The 13,878-nt window shown below is 42.4% G+C and overlaps 1 pseudogene; it reads right to left on the reverse strand.

Moving 5' to 3' along the window:
- Positions 1 to 2,819: 2,819 nt before the first annotated feature.
- LOC100394447 (cyclin-dependent kinase 5 pseudogene) lies at positions 2,820 to 3,723 on the reverse strand (annotated as a pseudogene).
- Between the last annotated feature and the right edge of the window lie 10,155 nt (positions 3,724 to 13,878).

Raw genomic sequence — 13,878 nt, forward strand, 5'->3', positions numbered from 1 at the left:
TTTTTGAAGCTTTTCCCTTGGAGAAGAAATGAGGTAAAATTTGCATTTTTGAGCAAACTCCTGGTTTCCTAGTTTAGAAAATGTGGATCCCTAGAGGGATGGAAAGAACTTAAGACATGGACAATAAATTTTAGAGAGAACATTAAAAAAAGAAGCCTCTCCCCTCTGCCTCCCACACCCGGAATGGATGCCTGATTGGCTGACTTTGGCCTGGCTTCAGACTTTGGGATTAAAGCGAAGAAGAAAAAGTTGGAGGGATAGTAATGAGAGTGCTGCAGATTCCTGCCTTCTGGACAAACCCCAAGGAGGGGGCAACATCCACCCCCAAGGACTGTGGGATCAGATCAGAAGACCTGAGCCATTTCCACGTAGAGTTCTGGGGGTGGGAGGAGAGACACCAGAGAAAAGTGGTTGCTTAATGCAGCATGTAGAGAAAACCCTGTCCTCCCTCCCCTGGGCTGTTCTTTAAAGTGACTTTACCACCTTCAATCTAGGTACTTCTAGGATGGAAGGTGGTAAAGTCACCCTATAGGATGTAGGGTCTATTTCCCTTGTTCTTGAACATGGTTGGGTCTGTGAGTGCTTTGAACAATAGTGTGCAGTAGAAATGAATGATTCTATGTGATTTTTGAGGCTAGGCTGCAAAAGGCAATGAGGCTTCTACTGTGTCTGCTGGGACATTTGCGTTTTGGAAAGCTGAGCCACTGTGTAAGAAGTCTGTTTCCCTGGAGGCTGCTATGCTGCAAGGTGACCTCAGCACATGAGGAGAGGCCCCAGGTCAGCAGCCCCAGGTGAGGTCCCAGCCAACAGCTGGCATCCACCACCAGACATGAGAGTGACAAATCCTCCAGATGATTCCAGCCTCCAGCTGTTGAGTCACTCCCAGGGATTGGGTCTTACCAGCTGTTGCCCTAGACATCATTGGAGCAGGGACAAGCCATTCCCACTGTGTCCTGTCTGAATTCCTGAGTCACAACATAGTGTGCATAATAAAATGGTTGTCTCACACTCTTGCAATCCAGCAAGAGGAACCAGTGTGGGGGATGAGCCCGAGATGGTCCCAAGTGCCCAAGGCGGTATAGTCCATAGAAAAATGACCCCAGGCATGGTGGTGCATGCCTGTAGTCCTATTTACTAGGGAGGCTGAAGCAGGAGAATCGCTCTAACCTGGGAGGCAGAGGTTGCAGTGAGCCAAGACCAAGCCACTGCACTGCAGCCTGGGCAACAGAGTGAGACTTCCTCTCAAAAAAAAAAAAAGAATAATGGTCTCAGACTGGGCATAGTGGCCCACACCTGTAATCCCAGCATTTTGGAAAGCTGAGGTGGGCAGATCACGAGGTCAGGATTTTGAGACCAGCCTGGCCAACGTGGTGAAATCCATCTCTACTAAAAATACAAAAATTAGCCGGGTGTAGTGGCACACACCTGTAATCCCAGTTACTCTGGAGGCTGAGGTAGGAGAATCACTTGAACTCAGGAGGCAGAGGTTGCAGCGAGCTAAGATCGCGCCATTGCACTCCAGCCTGGGTGACAGAGCAAGACTCTGTCTCAAAAAATAGAAAAAGAAGAATGACCCCAAAGAGGTCCACGTGCTAGTCCCTGGAGCCCGTGCATATGTCCTCCTACACAGCAAAGGGATTTCACAGGTATAATTAAGCTAAGAATACTGAGAGGGAAGATTATCCTGGATTATCCAGCGATTCTAACATGAACACCAGGTTCTTTATAAGAGGGAGGCAAAAGGTCAGAGTCAGAGAAAAATACATAAGCATGAAGCAAGAGGTCCCTGTGATGCAGCCACAAGCGAGGGATGTAAGTGGCCTTTAAACATTTTTCATTTTTTTTTGAAATGGGGTCTCACTCTGTCACCCAGGCTGGAGGGAAGTGCTGTGATCTTAGCTCACCTCCACCTCCACCTCCTAGGCTCAAACAATCCTCCCACCTCAGCCTCCTGAGTAGCTGGGACCACAGGCATGGGCCACCACTCCCGGCTAAGGTAGGCAGCCTCTAGAAAGAGGAAAAGGCAAGAAAATAGGTTCTCCTCTGGAGCTTCCAAAAAGGAAGGAGCCCTGCGGACACCTCGATTTTCATCCTTTGAGACCCATTTTAGACCTCTGACCTCCAGAACTATAAAAGCACACATTTGTGTTGTTTTAAACTCTGAAGTTTGTGGTAATCTCTCACAGTAGGCCTAGGACACTAATACAAATGGTGTAGATGAGGAATGATGGGGTGATGGCTCCTTAAGACAGCAGGGTGCACAGATGACACTCTGAGCATAGGACAGTGCTTGCTCCCCCTCCCTGTCCCCCACCCCATGTTGATATCAGGCTGTCTGTGTCCCGGAACCTAAACCATCTCCCTGGGGAAATGAGCAAGGGTTAGGAGTTGAACTGTCTGAGATCGTTTACACAACATTGGCTGAATAGGACCTTAACACACAAAGGAAGTTGTGTCATAGAAAGTAAAGAAAGTGAAAAGCCTTGCACATGTGAGTTGAGGATTTTGATTTATAATTGACGTGCACTTAGCGGAAAGTGTGCTTCCAGGGGCAGTGGGAAGGTAGCTACATAGTGGAAACCTAGCCACTGGGACCATGATTTGCCTGTGGTCTTTTGAGAGTTGATCAAAGGTAGCAAAACAAGAATATTAAATTGTGTGTGTGTGTTGGGGGAAAAGGAGCCAATTGATGAAATTAAATAAAGTCCACAAAGGGAGTTAGAAACTTGGGCTCAGATGCCCCACGCCTGCTGGGCCCAGCACAGCTGGAGCTCAGCACACTGGCCACCCCCACTGTTCTGCCCCTTCCAAGATGGGGCTTAAATAGGCCAGGCCCCAGCCTGGCAGCTGAGTGGACAGAAGTTGGAGAAGTAGGGGTGCTGTGGGGCCTCTTCTGCTGAGATATGTTGGACAGGGTTACATGTCAGAAGATTCTGCAGCGGATGCCTCCCTGTGGCATTGACTTTGGGCACGATGTTCACCAGGGATGTTGTGTCTGGGTACACTGGGTAGGGCTTGTAGTCTGGCAGCTTGGTCGTGGAGGGCCACTGCTCCTCAGTGGGTGTCTCCAGCAGCCGGAAGATCCTCTTCAACTGTTCATCGACATCATTGCCAGGAAAAAGAGGCCACCCAGCATTGGCCAGTTTTGCAAAGATGCAGCCGGCTGATACATGTTGATGGCTGTGGAGTACAACTTGGCCTGAAAGAGGACATCTGGTGGGTGGTACCACAGTGTGACCACCCCAGCTGAGTAACAGCGGACGGGGATCCCAAAGGCTTGAGCCGGGCCAAAATCAGCCAATTGTAGTTCCCCATTCCTGTTCATTAGCAGATTCTGGGGCTTCAGGTCCCTGTGTACCACATTGCGGCTGTGACAGAATCCCAGGCCTTTAGCAGCTGGAGGAGGAAGGACTTTACAATCTCAAGGTCAAGGTCACCATTGCACTTGTCAAAATACTTCTTCAGGTCCTGGTCACAGAATTCAAAAACCAAAGTCAGCTTCTCGTTGCTGTGCAGGATGTCATGAAGCCTGATGACGTTCTTGTGCTTCAGCTCCATGAGTAGGCAGAACTCCCAGAGGGCGGAACTCGGCACAGCCTCAGCATCGTCATCCAGCCTCACCTGTTTCAGAGCCACGATCTCATGAGTCTCCCAGTTTTTGGCCTTGAACAATGTCCAGCAGGTGCCTTCCCCAATCTTTTCCAGTTTTTTATATTTCTGCATTGCGGTGGTCACATGTACCCCTGGGGGCTCTCTGTTTTAAGACTCAAGAATATTAAACATTTTAAAATTTTTTATTCGATTTATTCTTTTCTTTAAAGACAGGTTCTCGCTCTATCATCCTGGCTGGAGTGCAGTGGTGTGATCTGAGCTCCCTGTAGCCTCCAACTCCTGGGCTCAAGTAATCCTCCTGCCTCAGCCTCTTGGGTAATTGGGTCTACAACTGCATGCCACCATACCTGGCTAATTAAAAAAATTTTTTTTAAGTGACAACTTTTCACTTTGAAATAGTTTGACTCATAAGAAGCTGCAAAACTAGTACACAGAGATCATATGTACGCTTCACCCAGTTTTCCTCTACGATAACATCTTACAAAGCCACGGTGCAGTTTTCAAAATGAGGAAGTTGATATTGGTGGAAGACTAGTACAGGCTTTATTTGGATTTTATTGTTTTTTTAATGCAGTCTTTTTAAAAGTTTTTTTTGTTTGTTTTTTGCTTCTTTGAAACATGACTTTTTTGTAGTTATGTTTTTAATTAAGTTTTTTATTTTGAGACACTGGCATATTCACAAGCAGAGCATACCTCATGTTGCCCTTTTATAGCCACACCTACTTCTTCATCCCTGTCCCCTTCAACACCACCAGCAACCATTAATCTGTTCACCATTTCCATATTTATCATTTCAGACATTTTTAAAAATTATACTTTAAGTTCTGGGATACATGTGCAGAATGCACAGGTTTGTTACATAGGTATACACGTGCCATGGTGGTTTGCTGCACACATCAACCCATTATCTACATTAGGTATTTCTCCTAATGCTATCCCTCCCCAGCCCCCCAGGCTCCCCAGCCCCCCAGCCCCCACTGGATCTGGTGTGTGATGTTCCCCTCCTTATGTCCATGTTTTTCGACTCCCACTTATGAGTGAGAATATGCAATGTTTGGTTTTCTGTTACTGTGTTAGTTTGCTGAGAATCATGGTTTCCAGCTTCATCCATGTCCCTGTAAAGAACATGAACTCAACCTTTCTTATGGCTGCATAGTATTCCATGGTGTATATGTGCCACATTTTCTTTATCCAGTCTATCATTGATGGACATTTGGGTTGGTTCCAAGTCCTTGCTGTTGTGAACAGTGCTGCAATAAACATACGTGTGCATATAGTAGAATGATTTATAATCCTTTGGGGATATACCCAGTAATGGGATTGCTGGGACAAATGGTGTTTCTGGTTCTAGAGCCTTGAGGAATCACCACACTGTCTTCCACAATGGTTGAACTAATTTTATGCAAATGGAATCATGTAGTCTGTGACCTTTTAGGACTGGCTTTTTTCACTTTGGTTATTCTTTGGAGATAAATCCCCGTTGTTGCATCTTTCAGTAATTTGTTCCATTTTATTCCTAAGGAGCATTCTCTGTTTTAGGTGTATTACAGTTTGTTTCACCATTTATGTGTTGAAGGTCATCTGAATTGTTTCCATTTGGGGTTTATTACAAATAAAGATGTGCTAAACGTTTGTGTACAGGTTTTTGTATGAATCTACGGCTTCATTTATCTGGGATAAATGCCTAGGAGCGTGATTGCTGGGTCACATGGTAAGTCCATGTTTAATTCTGCAAGCAACTGCCAAACTGTTTTCCAGAGTGGTTGTATCATTTTGCTTTTCCACCAGTAATGTATGAGTCATCCAACTTGCCTGCATTTTGTTGTAAATATTTTTTATTCTGGCCTTTCTGATAGGTATGGAGTCGTTTTAATTTGGTCATTGTGGTTTTAATTTGCATTTCCCTAATGGCTAATGATGTTGAACATCTTTGATGTGTTTGCCATCTGTATCTCTCTGAAAGTGAAAAATAATGTCTCTTGCCCATTATCTAATTGAATTATTTGTTTCTATACTGTTGAGTTTTGATAAGTCTTTTATTTATTCTAGATACTAGTCCTTTCTTGGATATGTGGTTTGCAAATATTTTCTCTATAGCTTGCTTTTTCATACTATTGACATGATCTTTCACAGAGCAAGATTTTTAATTTTGATCAAGTCTGACTTTGAGCCTTTTCCTTTTACATATTATACTTATACTTTGGGTATCATGTCTAAAAACTCTTTGCCTAGCCCTAGATCCTAAACTCTAGATTCTAAAGATTTTCTTATTTTTAACACATTCTTTTTTTTTTTCTTTTAGTTTTAGTTTTGTTTTGTTTTGAGAAAGAGTCTTGCTCTGTTCCCCAGACTGGAGTGCAGTGGTGCAATTTTAGCTCACTGCAACCTCTGCCTTCTGGGCTCCAGCAATTCTTGTGCCTCAGCCTCCTGAGTAACAGGGACTGCAGGCATGCTATTTTTGTATTTTTAGTCCAACTACTTTTTGTATTTTTAGTTGAGATGGGGTTTTGCCATGTTGGCTTCAACTCTTGGCCTCACATGATTCACACACCTCGGCCTCCCAAAGTGCTGGGATTACAGGTATGAGCCACTGAGCCCGGCCAAGATTTTCTCTTATGTTTTATTCTGGAAGTGTTATAGTTTTTATGTTTTACATTTAAGTCTGTGATCCATTTTGAGTTAATTTTTATATGATTTAGGTTGTTGTTCTTTTTTCACCTATGGATGTCCAATTGCTCCAGACATTTATTGAGAAAACTCTTTTCTTCATTGAATTGATTTTGCACTTTTGTCAAAAATCAGCTAAGGATACAGGTGTGGGTCTTTTCCTGGATTCTCTGTTCTGTTCCATTATTCTACGTGTGTATCCCTATACCAGTACCGTACACTTTGGATGATCATAGCTATATAGTAAGTCTTGAAACTTGTAACTGATTCCTTCCAATTCATTCTTCTTTTTCAAAATTATTTTAGCTGGTATATTTTTTGGGCATTCTCTATAAATTTTAGAATAATATTGTCTATGTCTATAAAAATCTTTGCTGGGATTAAGACAGGAGCTGGATTAAACCTCGATGTCAATTTGGGGACAACTGATATCTTTACTAGGTTAAGTCTTCTAATCCATGAATACAATATATCTCTACATTATTTAGACATTCTTTGATTTCTTTCATTAGTGTCATGTAGTTTCTGGCATATAAGTCCTTATATGCTTTGTTATTTGTATACTTATTATTAATTTCGACTGAATATAAACAGTATTTGCATTTTTTATTTTGGTATCCATTTGTTCACTGCTAGTATTAATACATAAAAATATAATTGATTGTATATTTATCTTGTATCCTGCAACTTTATTAAACTCATTTATTAGTTTTAGAATTTTTTGGTAGATTCCTTGGGGATTTTTACATAAACGATCATGTCTTCTACAGGAACAGCATTATTTCTTTCTTTTCAATATATTAATATGTACCATTTATTGCCTTCTTGCAATTTAGTGCACTTGCTACAACTTTTAGCATTATGTTGAATAAGAGTGGTGAGAGTGGACAGTTTCCTTGCTCCCAATCTTAGAGTGAACGCTTTCAGTCTTTCATTATTAAGCATAATATTCGTTATAGGATTTTTGCATATCCTACTAATCGAGATGAGAAAATCCTCCACAATTCTTATTTTCTGAATTTTTTTTTCTTTTAGCCATGAATGGCTGTTGAATTTTGTCAAATGCTGTGTCTGTGTTTATTGATTTGATTATAGGATTATCTTCTTTTAGCCTGTTACTGTAGTGGATTATGTTTATTATGTCATGTTTGTACATTGATTTTCAAATATCGAACCAGTCATGTATCAAAGGAATAAAACCTCCTTGGTCATATATACACCATACCCTTTTCATATATTGATTAATTATATATGCTAATATTTTATTAAGGATTTCTATGACTATGTCTAATAATATATCTGTATTTATGAGGGATATTGGTCTGCAGTGTTTTTTTTTTTTGTATTGTCCTTGGGTTTGAGATGATGGTAATACTAGCTTCACAAAACAAATTGAGAAGTGTTCCCACTTCTATTTTTCAGGGAGTCATTGTACAGAATTACGATAATCCTTCTTTAAACATTTGGCAGTTTCTTTAGTGAGACCATCTGGACCTGTAGAATTCTTTTTTGGGAGTTTAAAAATTATTGATTCAATTTTCTTAATATTGTAAGGCTATCACCATTATCTGTTTCATATTGAGTGAGCTGTGGTGGCTTGTGTTTTTAGATGAACTGGACCGTCTTGTCTCAGTTATGAAATTTGTGTGTGTAGAGTTGTTCATAGTATTCCTTTATTATTCCTTTGTTTTCAGGATCCGTAATGACATCCTCTGTTTCATTCATGATATTGGTGATTTGTGTCTTCTCTCTTTTTCCTTTGTCAGTCTTGTTAGAGGTTTTACAGTTGCATAGCTCTTTTTTTTTTTAACGTGTATTTTAGGTCAGGGGTACATGTGTAGGTTTGTTATGTAGGTAAACTCGTGTCATGAAGATTTGTTGTACAGATTATTTCATCACCCAGGTATTAAGCCTAGTACTCATTAGTTATTTTTCCTGATCCTCTCCATCCTCTGGCCCTCCATCTTTTGGTAGGCCCCAGTGTATGTTCCTCTCTTATGTGTCCATGTACTCTCATCATTTAGCTCCAACTTATAAGTGAGAATGTGCAGTATTAGGTTTTCTGTTCCTGAGTTAGTTTGCTAAGGATGATGGCCTCCAGCTCCATCCACATTCCTGCAAAGGACTTGATCTCATTTTTTATGGCTGCTTAGTATTCCCTGGTGTATATGTACCACATTTTCTTTATCCAGTCTAACACTGATGGGCATTCAGGTTGATTCCATGTCTTTGCTACTGCGAATAGTGCTGTAACGAACTTACGTGGGCATGTTTCTTTATGATAGAGAGATTTACATTATTTTGGGTGTACATCCAGTAATGGGACTTGCTGGGTTGAATGGTATTTCTGTTTTTAGATCTTTGAGGAATTGCCACACTGTTTTCCATAACACTCCCACCAACAGTGTATAAGTGTTCCTTTTTCTCCACAACCTTGGCAACACCTGTTATTTTTTGACTTTTAATAATAGCAGTTCTGACTTGTGTGAGATGCTATCTCACTGTAGTTTTGATTTGCATTTCTCTAATGATCAGTGATATTGAGCTTGCTTTCATCTTTGTTGGTTGCATGTTCTGTCGTTTTTTTTGAGAATTGTCTGTTTATGTCCTTTGCCCACTTTTTAATAGGGTTGTTTCTTTTTCTTGTAATTTTGTTTGAGCTCCTTATAGATAGTGGATATTAGACCATTGTCAGATGTATAGTTTGCAAAAATTTTCTCTTATTCTGTAGGTTGTCTGTTTACTCTGTTTATAGTTTCTTGTGTTGTGCAGAAGCTCTTTAGTGTTTAGTTCTTTCTAAAGAAGTAGGTTTTCTGTTTTCAATTTTATTATATTGGCTTCTGGTTTTACATTAGTGTATTAGTTCATTTCATGCTGTTGATAAAGACATATCAGAGACTGGGTAGTTTATAAAGAAAAAATGGTTTAATGGACTCAGAGTTTCATGAGGCTGTGGAGGCTTCACAATCATGGTAGAAGACAAAGAAAGAGCAAAGGGACTTCTTACATGGCAGTGGGCAAGAGAGAATGAGAACCAAGTAAAAGGGGTCTCCCCTAATAAAACCGTCAGAACTTGTGAGATTCATGCACTATCATGAGTATGGTATGAAGGAAACTGCGCCATGATTCAGTTATCTTCCACTGGTCCCTCTCGAAACATGTGGGAATTAGGGGAGCTACAATTTAAGACAAAATTGGGGATGGGACACCACCAAACCACAGCAATTAGTATTTGATTCCTTCTTGCTTTGAATTAATTTTTCTTTTCTTTTTCCAAGTTCTTATGATGGAAGCTGAGGTTACTATTCTGAGACTTTTCTTTTTTTCTTTTCTTATGTATGCATTTAATGCTATAAATTTCCCTAATCACTGCTTTAGCTGTGACCCACAGATTTTCATGTTTGATTTTAATTTGTATTCAATTCAATGTAATTTTAAAAATTTCATTTGAAACCTTCTCTTTGACCCATGGGCATATTAAAATCATTGACATGGAATTCTAACATAATCATCATCTCTGTGTTGGCATCTAGTGATTGTTTTTTCGTTCAATTTGACACTACTCTGGCAGGGGAAGAAGAGGGACTCTGCCTTGTTACTACCAGGTGAGGGTGAAAGTCCAGGTTCTCCACTTGGCCTCTGTAGGTACCTGAGGGAAGAACTACCTGTTACTTTTGGGCAGGGGTAGGTGTTCCAGTGATACCACGATGGGGATGACCTTGCTACTAATGCGTTATGCTGAAACTCTCACCTCTCTGCCACCTTATTGAGAAGAGAGGGACACTTCATTACTGCTGGATGAAGTTGGAAGTCCAGTCTCTCCACATGGTCTCCACTGAGACGAATGGTAGTAAAAGTCCTGATCCTGTCTTTGCCTTTTCTGATACTATCCTTAGCACAGCCCCACAAGGGTGGAAGTCTCAATGCCTTACTCTGCCTTTGTTGGCATGAGTGGGGGCAGGACCACAGTGTTTTTCTGTGGTAATTGGCTGGAGAGGAGTGATTATTATCTAAAAGTTTTTTGTCTTGCTAGGCTGTCCCTTTCTTTCTGGAGAGAGTGGGTTTTGGTTGAATTTTGTTGGGACTTTTTTGTCTGTGCCTGTTAGTGTTTGCAGGTAGTTGGCTTCTTCAACTGCAAGTCCAGGTGTAACAGGCAAAAGAAAACCCAGGGAGTAAATCACTGCCCGGTCCATCTTCCTTCCTCAGGTGCAGAGTTTCTTAGCTGGTCCACCTCCTTCTCTTCAAGCTCCAGTCTTTTAATGTTTGTTTTGCATATAATACTCAGGGTTTTTAGTTGTTTCTTGCAGGCAGAAGCTCTAACTATGGGATTTGAAAGCCATTTATTTCTCTAGGATTACCATAAGCACTTTGAGCCTGTCTGATGGTGATTATGCTAGCATTGCCTTATAAATGATGTTCGGCTGCTCTTACAAAGGGAACTAGGCACTGCAGGGACAGCCTGACTGGAAGGCCTACTTTTGGCATAATCTGGATCTTTAAAGGATCATAATTCATGTCCCTTTTAGAGAAATCAAGGAAACATTTCAATCAGCACTAACACAGGGCTTCCACAGGGTTTGTCTTTCGAACTTGGAAAGTTTCATGAAAGTTTGAAACTTCAAGTATGACATGTGAAAATAGCCCCAAGAAAGATTCAGTAGATGTGGCCTGCTGTGTGTCCTCGAGCAATTCATTTTAACTTCCTGGGCCTCAGTTTCTCCACCTCAAACTCAGGAAAGACAGGGATGGACCAATTTGGGGTGTCTACACTTCCACCAAGTACAGACCAGCTTGAGTTTGCTGTGGCAGTACCTGCTGCTTCTCCATTTACTGAAGACTGTGCTCCAAATGGACTCACTTGAAAGAGGAAACTTCACGTTTCAGTGGGATGTGTGCCCCTTGGCAGGAGGATGGCTGTGCTGACTCAGCACACGCAGGGCCAGCGCTTAGTCATGGGGTCCTCTGAGGTCCCAAGCCCAGCCTGAAAGAAATGGTCATTGGGGCTTATCAGTTCAGGTTGACCCCTTGACCCTAACTCAGATGCTGAGGAAGCATGTCCTGCTCACAGCAGGTGGTTATGGAGCCTCTCCAAACAGGCGCCATGCGCTCCATGTAGTCTCCGTGGTAGTTCACACTCCCCAGACTGTAGACAGAACATCTGTTGTTGGTTCATGTGAAAACTTCCAACCATGCCCCTCCTCCCTGCCTCCAGTTCTAAGGCACTTAATTTAAAAAAAGCTTCCCTTATTCCTAAACATTGTGGAGCAAACATTTAGCATCATCCTGTTGCCTTTAACACACCTTCTGCTCATCCTCCCGTGACAAAATGTTGCTTGCCAACACAGTTACTCTTGAAAGGAAAGTGAATTAAAATTCATCTCCTTGGGAGCACTTTTGAGGAGAAGAACTTCACGGCCCCCTATGTTAATTGGAGAGTTTCTGAGGACCCAGTGCAATTGGGGATTATCTACACAGCACCATATACCAGTCAGCTCCTCTCAGTCCCCTCCCAGGATGTGACTCAGGAGCTGACGGGGGCAGGGGCGGGGGCGGGGGGGGGGGAAGGGGTGACTGCCCCTCGGCAGGCCAGGTTTCCAGCTGGGAGCAGGATGGCTCCCCGGAGTGCTAGAAAGGCAGTTAGAACGTCCCAGCTGGGGCTGAGGGTAGGACTCTTGTTTCTTTTTTCAGTTCATCCACTACCTGTCGAAAATGCTTAATTCCATTGTTTTGAAACGTCCTCACCTATGAAGGCAGCATCCCTGCCTTTTCTGTTTCCTGCTGCATCTTCAAACATTTAGAATTGTGTCTGGCTCTGGCATATAGTAGATGCTCAATATATATTTGTTGGCTGAGTAAATTCTGTAATTGCCTTCACTGAACTCTAAGCTCTGTTTGTCAAGGACCATTTATATCTTATTTAATCTCCAAGGCTTAATATGGTACGGGGCATGTCGTTTATGATCAATAAATATCTACTGAACTGAGCTGCTTCTGGAACATTCCTATTATTCCTTAGGAGCATCTCTGTGGCCTTGCTGCTAGGAGCAGGGCTTTGTAGTTAGGCAGTACTAAGTACAAATACTGACTCAGCTACTTTTTCTCTGGGGATCCTGAGGTGTGTACTTTCAGCTCCTTGACTCTCTGTTTCCTATGGGAAAGACAGGGATAATAATAGCTGCTAACTTTCTTCAACGCATGGGGTTGTTGAAGAGTTAAATTGCAGCGGCATAACACTTAATAAATGATAATTATAATTGTTGTTGACATGATGTCTCACTTCTATTTCTCAGGCAGATAGTCGTGCCCACACTACTTAGCTGGGTTTTAAGTGAAAAGGTGACCTAGTAGTGTGTCAAGGAGAGCTGGACAGTGCCTGACCTCTGCTTCTAGGCCGGTGACTCTCAGTCTGGAGTCCGCAGGGTGATCTGGGTGCTTTGAGAATTACTCACAGGTTGTAAAAGAGCCCAGTGAAAATCCCAATTGTCCTTGATGAAAATGCATCGCAGGGGGAGAAGGGGTGGGGGGGGAGGGGAGGTGCATACTGATGGGCATGGATCAAAGCCACACAAGACTTCAAGAAAACAAAGAATCCATCATTACATAATAAGTGCTGTCTTGTAGACAAAAGATTTCCGTGGCTGGGGGTTTTGAGGGGAAATAACAAAGGGGCCTAAACATTGTTATTTAATGACCCCCAGTCCTCACTTCTCCCTGAGGGCTGGAACACAGATAGAGTACTAAAGCGCAGTGGTTAAGGTTAGGAGCTCTTGACTCACCTCCTGGAATGGAAGCCCGACTCTTCAGTGTACTGCCTTTGTCCTCATCTATAAAATGGAGATAACAGCAGTCATGGTGATTATGAGAGCTAAATGAAGCAATTCATATGAAGAGCTTAAAGCAACACCTGGCCCATCGTAGCTGGTTCCTGCCATTTTTAAATCATCCTTGTTGCTTTTCCTTTTTCCCAGGTGATATTCTCCAGTCAACTTTCTGGCTTCCCGCTCGCCACCTATCATGTTCTCCTGACTCAGGCTGGTTGTGGGGAGCAGATGTGGACCCAGCACTCGCCTGGGGCATGCCATGATGGTGTCGGGGGAGGATGACCTCAGTCCAAGCATGCTTCCCAATGACCACTGCTTTCTATTTATACACTGAGCCCTGGGCTTGCCTGGAGAATGCCAGCAATTGCATCCGCATGGCTGCCAGCTTGCCTGTTACCCGGAGTTGGAAATCATCCTTTGCTGTTATCGTAAAGGGTCCCAGAATGGTATAATGCGAGAGTTGAGGTCTAGATCACAAAAGCCTCTTAAATCTTACTGATAGCAGTTGTTACCGTCTTCAGTGTAGGAAACATTGGTCCCAGTGCTTGCATTCACTCCCTTTTTACTGTTATCTCTTGCTCAGTTTCTACAAAAACCTCTTAGCCACTTAGAAGTGGAACTACTGGAAATAAGCACATGCTGCAATATATTTTAAAAAGTCTGTTTTCTGAGCAAGCAAGTTGTAGAACGTGGAGCAGACACACCATTTAAGAGTAAGCAGTAGTAGGACGTGGAGCTGACACGTCATACTAAGATTCATAGTAAACACAAGAGTTGG

Source organism: Callithrix jacchus, chromosome 16 (genome assembly GCF_049354715.1).
Source record: "Callithrix jacchus isolate 240 chromosome 16, calJac240_pri, whole genome shotgun sequence".
Lineage (NCBI taxonomy): Eukaryota > Metazoa > Chordata > Mammalia > Primates > Cebidae > Callithrix > Callithrix jacchus.